This window comes from Hemiscyllium ocellatum, chromosome 3, assembly GCF_020745735.1.
Source record: "Hemiscyllium ocellatum isolate sHemOce1 chromosome 3, sHemOce1.pat.X.cur, whole genome shotgun sequence".
Lineage (NCBI taxonomy): Eukaryota > Metazoa > Chordata > Chondrichthyes > Orectolobiformes > Hemiscylliidae > Hemiscyllium > Hemiscyllium ocellatum.
In genome coordinates, this window is record NC_083403.1 from 79804595 (window position 1) to 79820147 (window position 15553).

Here is a 15553-nt window from a genome sequence, read left to right on the forward strand (position 1 = left end):
AATTGAGAAATCTCTTACCGCCACCCAGGTTAGGATCAGTTAATTCACCCGCAGAGGCGGAAATCAAGCCTGGGACTGTCCGATGGATTATTCTTGTTGGTGAGGATCGGTTCCTTCACACAGAGGCGCCCATAAGAATATCCCTCAAGAGATTTCCCTGGCTCGGTTACCCCTTCCCCGGAAACAGCTGTGTCCAAGTTACGGGGTGAGGGAAGCGGGATTGGGGAGAGATCTCTCCAGACCCAGGGAAAGGGGCAATCGGCAGAAACACGGGGAGGGGCCGGCCGCTGTCGAGGCCCGGCCACAGCTCCAGGCGGATCCCTCCCTCCTTCCCTCGGACTCGGGGGCCTGGCCTGCCCTAGCCTAGCCTGCCTACCAGCACCGGCAGCGAACTGTACACTCGGCGGCGGATCCTACCTGCTCCGGGGCGGACACTCAAACCCCGACTCCGCCCTGTCTGCACCGTCTCGACCTCTGACCCTGAGTCAGCCCCGTCCTTTGACCCTCGGATCCCAATGACGAGACGCCTCCTGACGCTGACCTCGTGCTGGCCCCGCCCCTCCCAGGCCTCTCATACCTGGCTGCCTGGCGCGTGCCCAGGTTGTCACTGCTGAGGCTGGCAGCTGCAGAACAAATGTTACAACACTCTCAGATACGTGCTTTCTTTGAAACGAAAAGGCAGCAATATGTCTTCCTTATCCCGGCCACAATTGGAGTCAAAGAAATACCTACACTTACGCAAGGCTTTTCACAATCATCGGCTTCCAAACTTAACTGATGCAGTGTTTTTGAATTGCAATACAGGACATGAAGCAACCAGTTTTGTATAACTCCGCAATGTGATACTGACCACTCTGTTTAACGTACGTTGAGGGAATAAGTATTGGCAAAGGGAAAAGATAACTTCCATGGAATTTGTCAACATGGAATTTACACGTACCAGAGGCAAATGGGCCCTCAGTTAGGCGTCTTAACCAAAAGACAACACTTTTTTTTAGATTAGATTCTCAACAGTGTGGAAACAGGCCCTTCGGCCCAGCAAGTCCACACCGACCCTCCGAAGAGTAAGCCTCTAGAAGTGCAGAATTTTATCAGATCCAGCATTGGTGTGTGCACTTTGTCCTCATAAAAATCCAGCCTTGGTGTAGGCACTGAAGTACTGAAACAGGATATATCACAGAATCACTGAATTCTTATGGTATAGAAGGAAACCATTCAGATCATTGTGTCTGCACAGGCTGGGCAGTTTGACTTAATGCCAATCTCCTACCTTTTCCTTGTAAATCTGCACGTTGTTCTCATTTAAATACTCACCTAATACCCTCAATTGAACCAGCATCATAAACATTTCCAGGCACTGCATTCTCGACCTGAACCATGCAATATATGAAAATGTTTCTTCTTACCTCATGTTTGCTTCTTTTCCAAAACACTCTGCCCTCTGGTTCTTGATCCTCCTACAAGCTGAAACAGTTTCTCCTAAGTACTGTACTCTGTTGAGACCTCTCGCGATCTTAAAAACTTCCATCAGGTCTCTTCTGAGTGTCTTTTCTCCAAGGAAAATAGTCCCAATTTATCCAATCCATCTTCATTGAAGAGCTTTCTCATCCCCATAACCAATCTTGTCAACGTTTTTGTTATAATTTCTAGTGTATTTGAATCCTTCACGCTCAGACTCTAATACTGTCGAACTGAGCTCTAGCTAGTGCCTTAAATAAGTTCAGCATAACATCCTTGCTCTTGTACTTAGTGCCTCCTTAATGAAGCCAAGGATACAAAATGCTCTATTAACCTCAATCCTCCACTGTCCTAATGCTTTTAATGTTTTATTCACCTATATATCCCAGGTTCCTCTGCTTCTGCACTTCACTTAGAATAGTATCCTTTTTATTCTGTCTGTGTTCTTTATGCCAGAATGTGTCGCCTCACAATTTTCCAAATTGCACTTCATCTGCCACCTATTCAACCACGCCACCAACTTGTCAAAATCCTTTGAAGTTCTGTTACATACTCCACACAATTACTTTACAATGCTTCAAAATTTTTTATAGTCCACAAACTCTGAAATTGTCTCCATACATCAACATTTAATATATATATATATTAGAAAAAGTTCTGAATTTATTTTGTGGGGAGCATTACTACGAAGTTTCCTCCAGCTCAAAAAATAACCATGAGCCATTACTCTCTGGTTCCTATCATTCATCCAATTTTGAAAACATTTTATGACTGGGACATTTATTCTATGAGCTCTAACTTTGCTCACAGGACAATCATGCGATATTGTGTCATAGCCTTTCGGAAAACCATGTATACCACCTTACCCTCATCAATTCTCTCTTTTGCATATTCAAAGAACTCCGGTGAGTTGGTTAGATATGATTTTCCCTTAATAAATCCATGCTGGCTCCCCTTAATTAACCTACAATTGTCCAGGTGACAATTTGTTCTACTTCAAAATATTATTCCTAGAAGTTTCCCCACCACCAAAGTAACACTGACTGAGTTATAATTGCAGGACTTTTCCTTACATCCATTTTTGAAAAAGACAAAATGTTTGGAATTCTCCAGTCTTCTGGTACTGCTCCTGAGTCTAAGGAAAATTTGTCATTTGGTTTTGAAGTGATTTAAAGGCCAAATGCCACTTGAAGAAACAAATAGTCAAACACAATCTAAATGAAAATTTATTGACAACATACATAAAAATAAAATTAAACATGCACTAGCATAAGATCTCTGTCATGAGCTTTTTAAACCACATGACTTTAGTATTTTCGTGTACTTGATATTTAGCACATACAGTGAATATTCTAAAACATTTTATTTTAACACTGGCTCCATGTATTGATTGTGAGATAACCCAAATAAATGCTTCCAGTTTCTGGATTGTGCAACCTGGTGTTGTTGATCCAACCCACCATGTGATATCCAGATATATAATTCATGTGACTCAATATTTCCTTGTGGTGTGGTTGAGTCAATATCCAAACATAACACAAAACTGAAGCACAATCTCATTTAATTTAAAGAAAAACATAATACTGTGCTTTGCAGGTATAGAGCTCGAGAATTAGTGCTAAGGATCAAAACTCCGCTCACTTCATTTTCTATGATTGATCTACATGAAATCAGTAACACATCTACATAAAATTTAAAATTATTTTATGTCAATCAAAATGATTTTCATGTTTTATTCTCTGTTACACTTTGCCATTTAATTTGATGTAACAAGAAATCCGTTACATAAATTTGCAACAATTAATGTGATTAATATTTTCTGATCTACATTGTATAGAGCTATTACAATTTTCTGATCTGCCTTAAACACAAACTTAGCACATTCTGAAGTGTCTTAGTCCAGGCTATTCGCTGGATTGGTGCAAGAAACACTATAAGTTTTACACGAAGCCACTTATCAGCTTGTTTCTTCTTGTGATGATAGATTTTAATTTAAATGCACAAATAAAACAATTATGTTGCATCATAACAGCATTCTATTTCCAGATTTTTAAACTAAATTTTACTCTCAGACAGCCTTGATAGGATTTGTACTCACTTTTCTTGATTAGTAGTGTAGACTGATGGATTATGAGTCCAACAGCAACAATTTCTATTTATGGTGAAGTGGGAGTTGGCATGGGGCATGCTAACACGTGACACACAAACACAAGATGGCGCCGAGCCATAATTTGGTAACTTAGCACACAAGATGGCCACTGAGCCATTACATGGAAAAACACAGCAAAGCCCACACAGATATTACCTGAGGCTAGAGGATACCAGCACAGTAGACACAGAATATAGATGATTAGTTTAAGACAGGTGGGGAAGAGATTACACATCAGTAACGTCTACTGCCCACTGAATTGTCTGAGTCCAGCCATCACCTTCAACAGAAATGCTAACTACCTGACACTGCCTGAGTACAAATGTTAATACTTCAGATCTTCAGTAATGGAAAACGATCTTCCTTCTCAGGAAGACCGATTATGACCACTGAAACTGACAATGATTTTGTAATGTTTTCTGTAAATATACCATGCTGTACAAACAAAGACTGGGTAATTGAACTATTGTACCACGAAATGTATAAAATATTATGATATGTGCTCCCATAGTGAGAGGAGACTCACAGCTGACAGTTGTACTAATGAACATCTCTCTCTCCCTGGAGCTCCAGTTTCTTTGTACAATAAATTCTGTCGTTGATTCTGACTCTGAGACTGGTGATTTTCCCCACAACTACGGAATACTACTAGCACAGTAAAATGTTTCAATGTAACTCTTAATGACATTATCAAACAACATTTGATATTCAACCAAATAAAAATAACCAAGACAGGTGTCCAAAAGCTTAGTTAAAGATACAGGGATAGAATTTTCACTTTGGGTAGAATTGCCAGTTTTGGCATTCATCGCATCCAAAAGTGAACCTGATCTGAATTTTTTATTGCCTACGGGAGGAATCCTATTTGAGCCTGAATGACAGAACTGGGCAATTCACATGAAAAGTCCATCCAAGCCTTTATTGACATCGGGTGCGGCTGATTGCATTTTCCAACAGAATTCCATGGGATTTTTGCAAGGTATTGCTTCCCATCCTACCTCTTATGACAAGGAAACTCGATGCTGAGAATTTTCCATATGAATGTTTGAGCAGGTACTTGGCATCTCCAGCTCATCGCTTCCACTTCCAGACCTCTACCCTGGGCACTTGACACCAAACCTCAGAACACAATCCATGGGCAGCCAATGTTTATGGACCTTGGCATTGGACACTTGTCACCCTCTTTAAATAATCATGGCACATCTCCAGTGCAGTTGAACCATGCTGCTGCAAGGCCATGCTGTACCTCAGGGTACACCAACAACTATCATTGTAGTACTGTGCAAGGACACTTAGTGCACATGGACAGACATCCAACTCACGGATTTAATCTGACTGCATCTTATAATTGCTCAATTGCTATCATTATACTCAAATGAGCTTATCTGGATGTTCATAGAATTTCAGCTTTGTTATGTCTTGCCTTGCTTTTACATTTTGCCCCTCAGCCAGAGCTCTGGGTTTCACAATACCCCTGCCTTACTTTGCAATTTAGCTCAGTCATGAAGCCCCAAAAGATACATAATATACACAAAAATGGAAACAAGAAGAAAATAAACAAAGTAAGTTATCTGGACATAGAACTCAGCTTGAAAGATCTTAAAATACACAACAAAACAAGATGTCATCTCATTTCCCAATACTATCTGCCATGGAGATTCAAATCTGGAGAAATTATTCATCTCTGTCAGTTTGTTAACTTAAAATTAGCTGATTTTCTCAAGTTCTTTTCTGTAAGCTATGAAAGTTTTTTACATAATCACTCACAAAGCTGAGACCTAGACTTCCTCAGCTTTTAGTAACTTGCAGATTTCTACTCAACACTCCTATTCTGGAAGAGGCACAACATCACTTTATTACTGATGTAGCTATGCTTTCCCTGAATTGCTTTATATTTTTTCTAGGAAATAAGCTGGGAATTGATTGGCTGGATTGTTGGTTTACAGAGCAGTATGATGCCAACTGTATGGGTTCAGTTCCCATCACTAGTTTGAGGTTACTATGAAGGAGTTTCCTTCTCAGCCTCTCTTTCCTTGTCTGAGGTCTCATGACCCTCAGGTTAAATCACCACTGGTCACCTCTCTCTAATGAGAGAGCAGCCTCTGGTAACACAATGCAGGAAATAAACTATATTTTCTTTTGATGCCCGTGAGGACTCCTCTGACATGCCCAAAACTTTTAATCTATGGGTATCGTAAGTTAAAATTAATCCTTGATTATGTTGAACCAAAAACAAGCAATGACTCTCAATGAAGCAATTTTCTATTTTCACTCCAGAGTCTCCCTACTCACTGTAAATTTTTGCTATAAATTCTGTGCCTTATAATTGTGGCCTCCACAACCACCTGATGAAGGAGCGGCGCTCTGAAAGCTAGTGTTCTTCCAATTAACCTGCTGGACTATAACCTAGTGTTGTGTGACATTTAGACAAGGCCTTTTCCCTGGGGTGGGGGAATCTAGAACTAGAGGGCATAGATTTAGGGTGAGAGGGGAAAGACATAACAGGGACCAAGGGGCAACTTTTTCACTTAGAGGGTGGTGCGTGTATGGAGCTACCAGAGGAAGTGGTGGAGGCTGGTACAATTGCAGCATTTTAAAGGCATCTGGATGGATATATGAATAGGAAGGGTTTGGAGGGATGTGGTACGGGTGTTGGCAGGTGGGACTAGATTGGGTTGGGATACCTGATTGGCATGGATGGGTTGGACTGAAGGGTTTGTATCTGTGCTGTACATTTGCATGACTAAGACTCTATGACTACTGACTCTTTAAGATGGCAATTCTGAGGCATTATTGAGGGAACAATGAACTTTTTAAACACATACTAATTACTCCTATTGACCATTTATTTTATGTTAGCCTTATCCAGAATGTCTCTCATTTTCTTTTTCTTTTGTTCCTGATCTATTTTCCTCTATAAAGACATGTCTGAGAATAGTTATAATGTGTTCCATTGTAAGTGTACGAAAGTGGACGGGTGGAAGAAAAAAGTTTGCAGTATCCTTTCTTTGTCGAATATTTGAGTAAAAAGCTTACTTTACATAGGAAGTTTGTGAACAGATAAAGCCTGTGAATTTTCCGTTAGGCAAATCCTGTTTGATAACTTCTCTTTCTCACAGGTTTCAGTTTTGTTTTGGGTTTACTAATTGACATTTCTTTGTTGACAAATTTTCACCTTACTTTGCTAATATTTGCATGCATCCACCGCTTCTGAAATGAGTACATCTTTGGCTAGTATCCACTTCCACTGAAATTAGGAACACATTTAAGGACGTGTGCAATCTGATTTATGGTCCAAATTTTAAGTTCTTTTTTTCAAGAAATAATCCATCTTAGATTCCAGAAAGCTCTGAGAGTTTCAGCTCATTAAAACAGACATTGAACGGTATGTGGTCATGAAGATATTAATGTTACCTTCACAATTAATAGTTAAAATCTCTGAAAAATATTCTATAGATGTATAAATTTGAACGGAAGAATGACAGGTGATCTTATTGAAACATACAAGAACCTTCAGAGACATGGCAAAGTAGATGCTGAGAGTGGGAGAGTCTCGGGCCAAAGGTCATAACCTCATAATAAGGGGTCATACATTTAAAACAGCGACGAGGAATTTCTTCTCTCAGAGTGAAGTGATTTTGTGGAATTCTTTACTGCAGGGACTGTTGTGACTGGGTGTTAACTGTATTTAAAGCTGAGATAGATTTTTAATGAGTCAGGAAACCAAGGGCTACAGGGAGAAGACAGCAAAGTGGAGTTGCTGGTTATCAAATTGTCCATGATCTCAATGAATAACAGAGCAGACTCGGGCTGAATAGTCTACTTCTGCTCCCACGCCACTGTTTAATCAGTGTGCCAAAACGTGCTGCATATTAATCATAGAACACACCCTTAAAACCAGGCAGTCTCTTCACTGAGGCATTGTAAACAAGTGTCACATTGGCTATACTTTTCTACGTCAGTAAACTATGTATTTCAATTTCTACATAAATGTGTGGGAGTGTCTCAGATTGTCTCAGAGGCTGTTTGTAATTTCTGCAGAATTATAAAATTCAGAATCTGCAAAATGAAGATTTAGATATCTCAGTCTATGTTGGACTAACATCAGGAATCAGTTTCCAGATTCTAGCAATATTCATCAAAGATGTGATATATCTATGGTAAAGAATATGACATTTAAACTTATAATATTTATTGTACATTGATTATAATTGAATTGTAATATTTGGAAATCTTTTTAAGTATTTCTAATGTTTTACATTGAAACATTACCAAACTTTACATGATTGCTTCCTGAAAAAAAATGATCAATTGGTATTTTAAACATGAGGTAAAATAAATTGGATTATTCAGACCAAATGTATTTGGAGCAAGAAGTCCTCAACGTTCAGACAGATTGAATACAGGACTACTAAATAGATGGTAAATGCATTATATATTGTTCTCTAAGTTAAAAATCGTAAAGATTAAGATCTATTTGTTCTAATATGCTGGAGTCAAAGCTCTTCTAAGGATATAAATAATGAGTTCTCAATGGACTCAACATTAACATTTGTGTTGTACTGTAATTGCACACTTAATTGTAAATCAAAGTTTTGCCAGTTTTATTCAGTGATCATCACAAAGCTATTGGCAAATGTCATTGAGACAATTATCCTAGTATGTTCATCAGGTTGACACAATGATGTTATAGGACATTGAAACTTGTTTTCCCAAGCAATCAATAGATTAAGAAGAACATTGTCTCTAAAATTACTTTCAGCAAATATTTTATGAACTGTCAATCTGTGTTTTTTAGGATGTTCTGAGGAATGGAGCAGAAAATGAACTCATTGTATCCAGTGATGACAGAACATCTAGAACTGTGCTTCGACTTTAGGAACACATCTTGTCCAAAAATGGCAAGGTCCACAACAAACCAAGCAATTCTTTATGTTTGTTCCTTAAGTTTGATTTTAATCACTGTTCTTGCTAATTTATTTGTGATTATTTCAATCTCCCATTTCAAACAACTCCATACTCCTACTTATTACCTTGTTCTTTCTTTAGCTGTGACTGACCTTCTGCTGGGATTGGTTGTTTTACCAAACTCCATGATTTATTCTATTGATATTGGTATATAGGGAATATTTTGTGTGACATTCATATAAGTTTATCTGTGACACTGACAATAGCGTCAGTCTATCATTTAGGCTTTATTGCAGTTGTTCGTTACTTTGCAGTGTGTGATCCTTTGCACTACACTACAAAAATCACAGTACCTGTAATTATCACAATTATTATATTTATTTGGGTGTTTTCTATTATTTATGGATTTGATTTAGTTTGTTCAAAAATAATTAGGAAGGGAATAGAGGATTATATTAGGACAGTTTTGTGTCATGGTAGCTGTGTACTTGTATTTAATAAGCTGTGGGGGGGGGGATCCAAGATGGCGGCGACCCAGCAAGACTGAGTCCACAGTGCTCTACCCAAAACTTGGGAAAAGTGGGCTATCCACCCCCACCACACTCACTAAACCATTTATAATAGTTGTTAACCTTAAATAGTTACCTATTAGTACATTTAAATAGTCTAATACTAGCTGGAAAATGAGTAAAGGGAAGGGAACAGGCGGCTCTAAGAAAGCAGGGACCCCTCCCCCACCCTCTCCCTCTTCATCTGCAACAAAGGTGTCTTCAGCTACTTCAGGAGATTTACCAATGAAGATGAGCTTTGAGGAGATGTTTGCCAGGTGGGAGGCGAAGATTGATGCTTTTATCGATGAGTCTCGGCAGAGCAGAGAAGCACTATCAGCCGAGCTGCAGAAGCAGGGCAGAGACATTCAGGAATTGGAGTGCCGAGTCAGAGAGGTGGAGTCGAAGGCCGCAGCCTCAGAGACTGGGATAAAATCAACAGCCGACCACATCCGTTTTCTCGAGAATCGAGTCCAGAACCTAGAAAACCACATTGATGACCTCGAAAATCGATGTCGTAGAAAAAATATTTGGTTGTTGGGCCTGCCCAAGCAGGAAGAGGGAGGTCAGCTGACAGCATTCTTAGAGCATTGGCTGCCACAACTTTTAAATCTGCATAATGGATCCGGCCAGGTAAGGGTAGAATGGGCCTACCGGGTCATAGTACGTGGGCCCGGCTCAACCCAGCGCCCACGCCCGGTCCTGTTCCAGCTGCAGAGCTATAGGGAGAGGCAGATGCTCCTGGAAGCCTCAAGAAATCTGGGAAAAGATCCCCAAGCTATGACCCACAAAGGATCCAGGATCATGCTGTTCCAGGACTTCTCCCCAGCTTTGGTCCGAAAGAGGAAGGCATTCGATGAGGCGAAGAAGCGTTTAAGGGACTTAAATATCCAGTACTCCTTACGATATCCAGCGACGCTACGCCTTAGCCACGAAGGATCCATATATAACTTCGGATCACCGGAGAAGGCTAAGGAATTCTTGGACTCTCTTAAATAAACTGTAAGAGATTGTGGACACTGGTCTGCCTTTCCCATTATTTTGGTTTACATCCCTTCATCTTTTCTTATCTTTCCCCCTATGTGTGTATGTATATATATATATATATATATATATGTTGGGGCGTTTGGTTAATGTTGATGGGGAGAGGTGGTTACCTTATTCTATTTCACTTCTGTTTTTAGGAGCGGGGTTGTTTTTCTTTCCCCTGTTATTTTGTGGTATTATATTTAAGTATTACATGTTGAGATTGTAATCTTATAGTTATATATGGTATTAATATTCCCAAATATATTTAGATGTGGGTGTGGGTGGGGGTGGGGTGTTCACTGTTAACTCTAGCTTTATATTATATTTGAATTCTCCTCATTTTATTGAGGAACACCTGGGTCAAGGGTGGGGCACTGGTTGGAAGAGGGTAAGATGGACTGTGGGAGAGGAAGTGACGCTCCCTGGGAACAAGGGAGAAAATCTCCAATTCGGAATGTTTTATATCTTTTATACTTAGAAAGAGTTTTTTGTTATATTGTTTTGAGTGTATCAGAGAATCTTTACTTTTGTAAATCTTGTATGCTCCATGCTCGGGATGTTCTAGATAGGGTTTCCCCTCCCGAGGGGTCTCGGATCTGTCCAGATGATTATGGCTGAACAGTCGGTTAAGTGGTGCACCTGGAATGTCAGGGGGAGTAATTCGCCAGTTAAAAGGAAGAAAATATTATCAAATCTTAAGAAGGAGAGAGTTGATATAGCTCTCCTACAGGAGACACACCTGTCGGATAAAGAACACTTAAAATTACGACAGGGCGGATTTGATCAGGCCTTTTTTTCCTCTTTTAATTCAAAAAGCAGGGGAGTCATTATCCTTGTCCGGAAGAACTTCCCTTTGAAAATTCTAAATCAGATAAAAGACGAATCTGGACGATATATTTTGATTAAAGCCCTCATAAATGGAGAGGAATATGGGATCTTAAATGTATACTGCCCCCCGGCACACCCCTTTAAATTCATAACGGAAGCTTTTTCAAAACTGATGGCCTTTGGTGCCCGTCATACAATTATAGGGGGAGACTTTAATTGTATTATGGATCCGGAAATAGACAGGATTCCCAAGAGTGCCGCTGGAGTATCTCCCAGATCTAGACAACTGGCGGACCTGAATAAAGAATTAGGATTGGTAGATGTATGGAGATGTCTCCATCCACAGGGTAGAGATTTTTCTTTCTACTCTAATCCACATAAATGTCACACAAGAATTGATATGTTTTTTGCCCCATCGATTTTTCTAAACTCTATAGCAACCTGTAAAATAGGTACTATAGCAATCTCTGACCATGCCGCTGTATACATGGAAACTAAGGTAAAGAACAATGGGACATCTGCTCGGCATTGGCGTATGGACCCCTTCCTGATAAAAGATAGCAAATTTTTAAAGTATTTCTCCCAAAAAATTAAAACTTTTTTAGAAATTAATACTGGTACGGCTAGCAATCCGTCAATGATGTGGGAGACCATCAAAGCTTATGCATGAGGTTTGATCATCTCCTATTCAGCGACCCAGAGGAAAATGAAGGGAGAGCAACAGCGTCTGCTCGAAGCTCGCCTAAAAGCAGCCGAAACAGCATACGCTGATAGACCTTCTATCACAAAATTGCAGAGGATTACAGCTCTTAGGACAGCTTTAAACACCGCGCTTACTCAAACGGCTAAAAGGGAAATATTATTTGCGAAACAAAGATTATATGAATATGGCGACAAACCGGGTAGATACTTAGCATTTCTTGCAAAGAAAAAGAAAGCCCCTCAAACTATTCCGACCATCAAGGAAAGTACAGGTACCCTGACTCATGATCATAAAAAGATCAATGCGACCTTTAAAGAATTTTATTCTGAACTATATAGATCGCAGGATTGTGAAGATAGGATTAGGAGGATGCAGTCATTTTTTAAAAATTTGACCTTCCCGGGCCTGACTCCGGAACAGGTGTCGGCCCTAAATACCCCTTTAACAGTCCAAGAAATACTTGAGGCAATTAGGCAACTTCGGAGCGGAAAAGCACCGGGCCTGGATGGTTTTCAAGCTGAATTCTATAAAGAATTTACAGGAATATTGGTTGACCCACTTATGGATATGTATAATTTTGCGCATAGTCAGGTCTGTCTCCCGCCCACGCTGAAAGAAGCAAATATTTCTCTTATCCTCAAAAAAGGAAAAGACCCAGAAGATTGTGCATCTTACAGACCAATATCCTTACTAAATGTAGACTTTAAAATTCTCTCAAAAATGTTAGCACTAAGACTAGAAAGGGTACTGCCATATATTATAAAGGAGGACCAGACGGGATTTATTAAGGGCCGCAGATCATCCAATAATATCAGAAGGGTCTTGAATATGATCCAAGCCTGTCATCAGGGAAAGATACCAGGAGTAGTAATTTCATTGGATGCGGAAAAGGCATTTGATAGGGTTGAATGGTCATATTTATTTTACACATTGGAAAGGTTTGGCGTTGGACAGGTGTTTACCAAATGGGTTTCAACATTGTATAATGACCCCAAAGCAGCTGTTATTACTAATGGGTTAAGATCGGATGGCTTCAGTGTGGGTAGGGGCTGCCGTCAAGGATGTCCTCTCTCACCATTGTTGTTTACACTGATAATCGAACCATTAGCAGAAGCCATCCGGACTGATCCTAATATAACGGCCCCGAGGATTGGTACAGGTAAACACAAAATTACCCTCTATGCAGATGACGTTCTCTTATTCCTCAGTAATCCTTTAATGTCAGTGCCTCGTCTAATTCAAGTTATTAATACATTTAGTGCATTCTCAGGCTATAAAATTAATTTTTCAAAATCGGAAGCCATGCCAATGGGTGGTCTGGCTATGATACCCCACTTAATGGACGGATCCCCTTTTCCCTTCCGTTGGTCCCTGGAGGGCTTCTTATATTTAGGTATTTTTATCACGCCAGTATTTGATCAGCTGTATAGGGCTAATTTTGTACAATTAATGGAAAGGATAAGGCAGGACCTCCAGCAATGGAGAGACCTTCCGATTTCCTGGCTAGGGAGAATAGCATTAATTAAAATGAATGTTCTGCCCCGTCTCTTATATCCTATGAGAATGCTCCCGCTGATGCTGCCAAGGCTAGCCCTACGTAAATTATATGGCTGGTTGGGCTCCTTTATTTGGAACCATAGACGGCCCCTTATTAAGCTGAAGAAGCTACAGCTTCCACAGGCAAGGGGAGGACTGGACTTCCCAGACTTTAGGAAATATCAGTTAAGCTCCCTGCTAAGTTACATAGCTGATTGGGTTTCATCTGATCCACAATCAATTTGGCTGGATATCGAAGCCTCCCAAGTAAAATACCCACTTATTAACCTTTTGTTTTCAGATAAGAGGAAAATCATTACAGACCACTGTAAAAATCCCATAATATTAAACACAATTAAGGCCTGGAATATAATGCGGCAAAATGAGGGTAACTCACATAAAACATCCCCCCATGCACCAATAGTAGGCGCATGGGGATTCCAACCGGGGATTACAGATGCCACCTTTAAACTCTGGAGATCCAGGGGCATCTCATGCTTAGGGGACCTATTTAAAGATGGGATCCTGATGTCCTTTGAGCAGCTGCGTCTGAAATTCGGAATACCTAATGGGGATCTCTTTCGATACTTCCAAGTTCGAGATTATATACAGAGGAAGACTACATTAATAGATAGTCTTTATAAATCAGACAGAGAACGTAATGTCTTACGACCAGCGGGGGCATCCTCCGTTAGTACTATATACCATTTGCTACATGATGGAGTCTCAGGAGACATGGATGACCTGCTTAAAACATGGGAGCAGGACTTGGGGCTAGAAATCTCTGAGGATATGTGGAATGACATTTGGGAAAATGCTAGAAGAATTGCTATCTGTAACAGAACTCAGGCTATCCAACTAAAGATACTTCATAGGGCCCATATAGCTCCGCTCGACTGGCAAAATTTAAGGCAGGAGCATCTCCAATGTGTCCTAAATGCAAAATAGAGGTGGGTACTCTTGTACATTGTCTGTGGACTTGTCAGAAAATCCGCAGATACTGGACTAAAGTGGCAAATACCCTGACAGAAATTTTAGGAACGGAAATTAGGGTGGACCCTGTATCTCTCCTTTTGGGCTTTTCGAACCTCTCATCTCTGGATATGCATGGGAAGACACTATTTTCTATTCTCTCTTTCTGTGCAAGGAAAAATATTTTGGTGAACTGGGTGGCTGAGGGCCCCCCTGGACTTTCAAATTGGCACAGATTAATTATGGAATATATCCCCCTTGACTTCCTCACAAATATGGTGCACCGAAAGACTGAATTATTTTATAAAATATGGCAGCCCTTTTTGAATTATATAAATGCAGATATTTTGGCTATCCTAACAAGGGCTTTTATTTAGTGAAGATTTCAGACCGGGCTGCTCCGGGGCCCCTTGGGAGAGGAATCCTGCGCGAATACGGGTTTTATTATATTTGATGTTTATACATTCCGAGCATGTAAGAGACTTAGGTATACACTCTGGTTAGTTATAGGTTAGATTAGTAGAAAGTTGAGTTATTTTTTTCTTTCTTTTTTTGTTTCTTTTTTTCTTTTTTTGTTTTCTTTCTTTCTCTTTTCTTTGTTAAATTATGACTATTGTATATATGATTTAATTGTACATCAATGTTTGTATTTGAGAGTTTTGTTTATTTTTGTAAATTTGCAAAAATGTTAAATTTCAATAAAAATATCTACAAAAAAAAAATAAGCTGTGGGGACATTTGAACCCATTCGTTGGATTTCTTTGCCCCACAGTAATCATTTTTGGTATTTACATTAAAATCTTTATTATAGCAAGAAGGCACGCTCGAGTCATTTGAAACATGTCGAGGAAAGCCCAGTCTAAAGAGGAAAATAATAACCCAGTCAAGGAACACGAGGCTGCCATGAAACTTGGCATAGTAATAGGAGTCTATATAATCTACCTTATTGTATGACAATTGCTGTTGATCCACATATTAATTACAACACATCTAGAGTTTTATTCTCTGCTACTTTGTGGTTAGGTTTTATTAATTCCACTTTTAACCCTATTCTTTATGCTTTCTTTTATCTGTGGTTTCGCAAAGCTCTAAAACTTATCCTTTCCTGCAAAATACTTAACTCTGACTCTTCAACAATAAACTTATTCCCAGAAAATTAGAATGGACCATAAGCATGTGAACAATTCAGACGTTGACAGTCAAGTAATCAGTCAGTTTTCTTCAAAACTTTATATATGGCTTCTTGAAGGCTTCAGGAGTTTACATGTTCACACCCTGTCTGTGTGGGTTTCTTTCGAGTGCTCCGGTATCATCCCGCTGTCCAAAGATGTGCAGGCTAGTGGATTAGCCATAGTAAATGCTGAGATATAGGGACTGGGTAGGGAGCTGGGTCTGGATGGGATGCTTTTTGGATGCTCTCTC

General features: G+C 39.8%; 1 protein-coding gene and 1 pseudogene across 2 annotated transcripts in view; one reads left to right on the plus strand and one right to left on the minus strand.

The window, feature by feature from the left end:
* The window catches only part of LOC132806285 (syntaxin-7-like), a 51031-nt gene extending 50453 nt beyond the window's left edge, over positions 1–578 (minus strand). The window contains exon 1 of one of the 2 annotated variants that reach the window (XM_060821231.1): positions 418–578. The gene's annotated coding sequence lies outside the window, so the exon portion shown is untranslated. The other variant, XM_060821230.1, reaches the window with a different exon arrangement.
* A 7840-nt stretch (positions 579–8418) lies between these two features.
* LOC132835589 (trace amine-associated receptor 4-like) lies at positions 8419–15291 on the plus strand (annotated as a pseudogene).
* The last annotated feature ends 262 nt before the right edge of the window (positions 15292–15553 follow it).